A 6,725-nucleotide genomic window follows, 5' to 3' on the forward strand; every position below is an offset into this window, starting at 1 on the left:
GCCTTAACCAGTCTTCCTACTTGAGGCCTAGACTTAAAAGTTGAATTGTTTTCGGGGGTAGGGTTGGGTTGGGTTGGGTTGTTAAGTTTTGTTTTGTTTTGTTTTGTGGGGGAGGGTTGCAGTTGCTTTTGCTGCTGTTTGTTTTTTATTAGTATAAGTATTTTCTTTAAGCCATGGACTCCAGAACTAATATTAATACATTTTTTTATACCTAATGGTGTCAACTTTAATCAGCTCAGGAATTTAAATCTCCGCTAAACTTTAACACATTATCTTGGGTTATTTATTACAAAGGGCATAGTATAATACACTGTCCAAAGTTTATCTTCCAACTTGTTCTAAGCAAGAATATTATCTCCTGGGGCCAACTGTAGATTTAATTTCTGAATTTCTGTGACATCAAAATATGCAAAAGAGGCTGTTCTCATGTCTAACCATATACTCAGAACATATTTACACATCCCTCTGGCATTCCTCTGTGTGTCCTGACAGCCTCATCAGACCACACATACATAGCTTTGGGGGTTTTCTTGTTATTGTCTGGGTTTTGGTTTTTGGTTTTCTGAGACAGAGTTTCTCTGTGTAGCCCTAGCTGTCCTGGAACTCCCTCTGTAGACCAGGCTGGCCTCGAACTCAGTGTTTCCCTGGCCTCTGCCTCCTGGGTTCTTTTCCAGACTAACTTCTGAAATGACCCTAGATGGAGGTTTACAGCCCTGGACCCTGAAGCCCACCATACTTCCTCTTATCATTTCACAGAATAAAAACTCCGAAGTGTCCCAAAACACAATTTTTCAAGCAAAAATTTTGTTGTTATTGTTGTTTTGTTTTGTTTTGTCTTAGGATTTATCGTGTAAGCCAGACATAGTATGCCTTTGACCCCAGTCCTCAGGAGGCAGAGATGGGTGCTTCTCTGTGAGTTTGAGACCAGCCTGGTCTACATAGCAAGTTGCAAGTTTCAGAACAGAGCTATATAGTGAACCTCTGTCCCAACACCCACCCCAAATCTGTCATTTAATTTTATGTATGAGTGTCTTGCCTGTGTGTGTGTGTGTGTGTGTGTGTGTGTGTGTGTGTGGTTTGCTATGCATGTGCCTCTTGGCCTCAAAGCCCAGAATAGGGCATTTGATACTCTGAAACGTGAGTTACAGTTGGTTATGCTGGGTTCTGGAAACTGAAAACAGGTCCTCAGCAAGAACAAAAAGTGTCCTTACCAGAGAAGCCATCTCTCCAGCCCTAGCTGGGGTTTTATTACTGATATTTTAATATAGACTTAAACATAAAGGTTAAGGAAGAAAGCAGACTCTCAGAAAGAAAAAGACTACGGAGTGTACTACCCCCATACATACAGATACTACCACCGAAACTCCATTGTTTATCTCTGTCTCTTTGGAGGTAAATTTGCTCCACTTTCATTAACTATTTCATTTCCCAACAAATTATCTCCTAGTAAACTTTAACCTAGTTGAAAAACAGAACAATGTGAAGTATATATAACAGTTCTTCCTTGACACCCCCAAAGCCTGACTGTACCTGTGTATGTGGAGGACATACTGTGCTACAGTATGAAAATAAATGAGAGACTGTCGTGGCTGTGGAATAATGAGTGCCGGCTTCCTACACCCCTACTGCATCATAGGTGTTATTGATATTAAGATTCCTTCTCATGGGCAGTACATGTCAAGGGACACATTCAAGGGCAGAGATGTGTAGGTGTTGGGGGGTACGTGTCAGAGTGTACATGTGAGGAAAGAGAAAAAGTTCCAGGACTTGATTGTCTCAGCAAATGGATCCTGAGATTTAGCTCAGAATACCAGACAACAAGCACCTCTACCTATTGATCTCTCTGCAGCCCTTCTGGGTTTTCCCTTCTTTTTCTCTTTTTTTTTTTCTCCCTCATTCCCACTTTTTTTCAGATATACATGACCCAGAACTTCATAACTGTATATGGACCTTGATCTGGGTTTGCGGGGAGCAGGGTGGGTTTATTTTGCTATTTTGAGATAGGTTCTCATGGAATGGAACTCAGGCTGGCCTCAAATTCACTGGGTAGTTGAGGATGGCTTTGAACTCCCCTCAGCTCCCTGTTCTGCGATTCCAAGCACACCCTACCATGCCTGGCTGCACTTGAAATGTATGCTTAAACAATATAAAATTGAAGATTACAGCTCTTTGTCTTTAAGGAGATTGATTACCATTCAGTTAGAAAGTCCTGAGAATACAGGTGAGGCCCGCAGGGGAAAGTCCAAAAAGACACTTAAAGGGCATGGCCTTTAGAGACTGCTAGGAATGAAGGATGGGAGGGATTCTCTGAAAAGAGACACAAAGGATTTGTGATGGAAATCCTTTTGATTTGATGGAAATAGCCTGTATCTTCATTGTAATGATGGCTAGTTATATAACTATACACACTTGTCAAAGCCCAGGTCACTTGGGTTTGAGTCCCAACATCACCAAAAGAACTCACAGTCCTATACATTCAAAAAAATAAATAAATAAATTAGGACCAGCAAGATGGCCCATGGCTCATGGCACTTGGCACTTGGCATGAAAGCCTGGCAAACTGAGTTTGTTCCCCAAACCACCTAAAGGTGGAAAGAGAGACTTGGCTCCTCAGAGTTGACCTCTGGCTGCCACAGGTGTGCTGTGATATGTACCTATGCACACACACACACCACCACAACAACAATAACCACAACAAGATTTCATTAAAAATTAAAGTTGTAATTTACTTATATATAAACTGTATGCTACTGTATAGCTCTACCCTCAGAGCAAACCAGCAGCCATCTCTATGCTTCAGCTGTTCCTGTTTGCAAAAGATCATCCCAACTGGACTTCTCCATTGTCTGACCTTCCTTCGTGAATGGAAGGGGTGGAAGGGCCATGGGACTCCAGCCTGAGTGTCCAGTATCCACTCCCCACCTACTTGTATGAAATTTTGCCCTAATTGCATGTTGCCTGGTGATCTCAGGGAGGGCCTAAAGTATATGTGAAGACTAAGGTAGGGAGCTCCATCCATGTGGCTAGTGGGGAGCCATCATCCCTGCTAGGTAAAGATTTTCCAGTGCAGCTTTGTATCTACCCCCCTGTCAGTAACCACCCCCCATGTTCAGTGTGTACATCCAACATAGGATTGACCTCCTTGTTGTTGGGATCTTAGCAAGGGAGCGGGGTGGACATTGCCTAGTTTCCCAACAGGAGGAAATTCTTGTAATATACCTCAGTTGTCAATTATAAATCAGGCATTTAGGAAATGGTAAGAAGTAAGTGAAGTTTTAGAAGAAAATGGTTTTGGTATTTTCAGCTAGATCACTGGTATGAACAAGGTCAGAAGAAAAAAAAAAAGGCTGAAATTTTGATCAGCAGAAATTAGAGAGAAGAAGCCACTTAACTTGGAACGTGCACACTGAGTTGAAGATTACTAGTCCAAGTTCTTGTGGAGCTAAGATAAGAGCTGTCTTGGCCTAGGTGAGGTCATGAGGAGCCCCTGCTTACTGGGAAGTTTATACTAGTCAGCGACAAGCAGAGCAGCACGTGGAGGAGTGTGAGGTGCAGAGCTTACTGTGGAACTGTTAATCAGATGCCTATGGTAAGAGCATGTCTGCCCAGTCCAGAGGAATCTACCAGGAACAGAGAGGAGGAAAGATTCCTAAAGGAGATGGAATCTGCCAGTTTGCAGGGAAGGGTAGAGCTAAAAATAACAGAAATATCCAGCTCACCTGCCAACAGGGTACAAGGCCCCAGCAAAGTGAAAGAACAGAACGAAATGGAATAGAGAAGGAAGGCTCTGTGCTGTGAGGACTGACAGAGCTGGCTGCTGTGGATTCCACACATGCACGCACACACAGCCTGGGTGCTAGAGATGAGACTCAATGGGAGAGAACGCTCTTACTAGCTTGTGCAAGGCCCTGTTCAATGCCCCTCACACACACTCTATTTACCTTGCTAAAATAGAAATCTGTCAAAGGGGAACAAAGCTAGACTTGGGCTTTGGAACTCACCTTCCAGGCAACATGAGGCAGGAAATGCTTTAAAGCTAAGTGATGGTCTTGGGAAAGACTGTGGAACTAGAGTTGACCCATTTAACTGGGCCAAATGAGTTTGTTTGTCCAGCTTTATTTGGAGGAAAAACAAACACTACGACTACTACTACTACTATTACTGATAAATTATTTCTCTGTCAGTGAAATGAGTCAATGCAAGCCAGATCAGATTATATTAAATGCAGGTTTATTGGAAAGCTGCTCTCAGGTGAGTTCTCAGCCCACCAAGGAAGCAGGACAGGGAAGTCACCATGGGAAGAGAGAGGGGAAAGGGGGAAAAGAATAAAAGAGCACATGTGCAAAGAGAGTGAAAGAACCTAGTGGGGAAACCCCCACTCAATTCCCGTTCGGTGTGCACCCACGAATCACGAACAGACGACCATCTTGATGTAAAAGCATGAGGTAGTTTAATGACGGAGCTCCGGGTCGAAACGTGTCAGGAGACAGTGGTTCCGACCATTTAATGGTGGAGCCATAATGGCAGAGCTACGGGTCGAACGGTATCTCATGCAGGAGACAGTGGATTCGACTCTGAGGCTTGGAAGCTAGGGGTTTTTATAGAAAAGGGGTGGGGCTGGGGGAGGAATTGGCGAGGTTTCACATGATTGGTCCATTTAAACATTAGCAGCCTGTTAACATTTAACTCGGGTCAGAAGGGTGGGAGATAGGGAGGTGCCGGGCCAGTTCGGCATGTCTGGCATGTCATTCTCTTTATCTTTATGGCTAAGCAGCCTCAGGAAAGTCTTAACAACGGGCCTGCCCGGGCATGTCCTAGCCTGTTCTGCTATGTTATCAGCCCCAGGTTTCAAAGCTCACAAACAACTCTTTGGGCTATTTGACATACATTTCATGAATCACAGGTCTCAAGTTTTATTTCCTTTCAAGAGAAAGAACGATAGAGAAGGAGAGAGAGAGGAGAGACCAAAATATCTGTGTTATATAGGGATAGGAGGAGCCTCTGAGGGAAGGGCAGCCCAGCCCTAGACTGGAAAGTTCAAGGTTGAGGGCAGGTATGCTAGGTAGGGACTCAGGGATGCTGAGAGAACCTAGAGGCCAGGTCTGCTTTGGTATGTAAAAATATGTACCTCAGTCCCTTGTCCTGGGGTCTGAAACCAAGCAATTATTAATGTTTTTCTTTTTAATTTTCTAAATGTGTTTGTGAGTATAAGACTCATGTGTGCAGGTGCTGCTGAGGGCAGAAGAGGGTGATAACTCCCTGGAGCTAGAGTTAAAGGCAGTTATAAGCTGCCAACAATAGGTGTAGGGTAAAAGGATCAGGGTAATAGGAAAAACACCCTAACCTAACTTGACACCAAGCCCAAGCCAGGGTCAAGACCCAGAATCCCACCAATCCCTGAGCACAAAAATCCCACCAATCACTAAGCTTGCTCCTAAGACCACAAAACTGTCCCCAGTCGCACACACAGCCCTCCCAAGGAGCCCCAGAGAGGCCGTGTCTTCTGCTCAGCTCCCTGCTGCTGCTTTTCTCCTCCCCTTCCCTAGCAGAGGCAGCCACACTCCAGGGTTTGTCCCTCTCAACAAATCCATTAGGTGAGGTTTGCTGTGTGGTGTGACTTTGTAGTATTCCTTGGCTCCTGACTGCCAGGATACCTCTTGGAACAAAGCTGTAACCTTTACAACTGGTGCTAGGAATCTCTAGAAGAGCACCAAGAGCTTTTAACTGCTGTGCCACTTCTCCAGCCCCATAACAAACTCTTTGAATCTCCATGACCAAAGCCAGTGATAGAAGTTAAAAGCAAGGCACACACTGGGCTTGGGAGTGAGAGCAAGAGTTAACTCCCTAAAGGTCTCCTTGTGTTTTAGAGAAAAGCTTTCAAGTTGGGGGGTGTAGCTCTGCAGAGGGCTTGCCTAGCTTGTCAGAGGCCCTTTAGTTCAGTCCCCAGGTTGGTAGGATTGATAGTTCAGTGAAAGGAGTTGATAGTCACCTCTTAAGCCTGTAAATCTCCCAACTTGAGAGGTGAGGCAGGAGGATCAGAAATTCGATGTCCTTTGCTTGCTTTGGCAGCACATAAATTAAAATTGGGAAGATACAGAGATTAGCAAGGCCCCTCAGAAGGACGGCATGCAAATCTGTAAAATATTCCATATATTTTTATCTGTTCAGTTTTGTTCACATAACTTTAGAACCTGGAAAAGCTGTTGCTGATCTTAGTTCAGAACATAATGTTGTTACTAGTCCAACATATATTTATATATACATATGTAAATACATACATACAATTATATATTACATATATAATTTGAGATTTTGGAAACTTCTGCTATGCTGTCAATTTTGGTGGCTGGAACCTACGGTGGCAGTAGTGGCCGTCAGTAGGACTGGAGAGGCATAACAGTACACAGCCCCACCAGCTGTTATTTCTGCCATCCACAGACTGTGTATCCATGGGCTGGAGAGATGGCTCATTGGGTAAGAACACATGTTGGTCTTTGAGAGGACCTGGCTTGATTCCCAGCACCCACAGGTAGTTCACAACCATCCAAAACTCCAGTTCTAGAGGATCTATGTCCTCTTCTAACACCCATGGGCATTAGGCACACACATGGTACACAGACATACATGCAGACAAAACCTTCTCACATAAAATATAAAAATCTAATTAAAAAAAAATTAACTACCTGTCTAGAAAAAATTCCTGCCTCTTTCTCTCTCTCTCTCTC

The 6,725-nt window shown here is 44.0% G+C and overlaps 1 non-coding gene across 1 annotated transcript; it reads left to right on the plus strand.

The window, feature by feature from the left end:
• Positions 1 to 6,053: 6,053 nt before the first annotated feature.
• Positions 6,054 to 6,156, plus strand: LOC115032609 (U6 spliceosomal RNA). Its single transcript, XR_015045091.1, has one exon. It is a non-coding gene; the product is annotated as a U6 spliceosomal RNA (small nuclear RNA).
• The last annotated feature ends 569 nt before the right edge of the window (positions 6,157 to 6,725 follow it).

This window comes from Mus caroli, unplaced genomic scaffold (genome assembly GCF_978045245.1).
Source record: "Mus caroli unplaced genomic scaffold, Mus_caroli_1 scaffold_13, whole genome shotgun sequence".
In the NCBI taxonomy this organism is placed as follows: domain Eukaryota; kingdom Metazoa; phylum Chordata; class Mammalia; order Rodentia; family Muridae; genus Mus; species Mus caroli.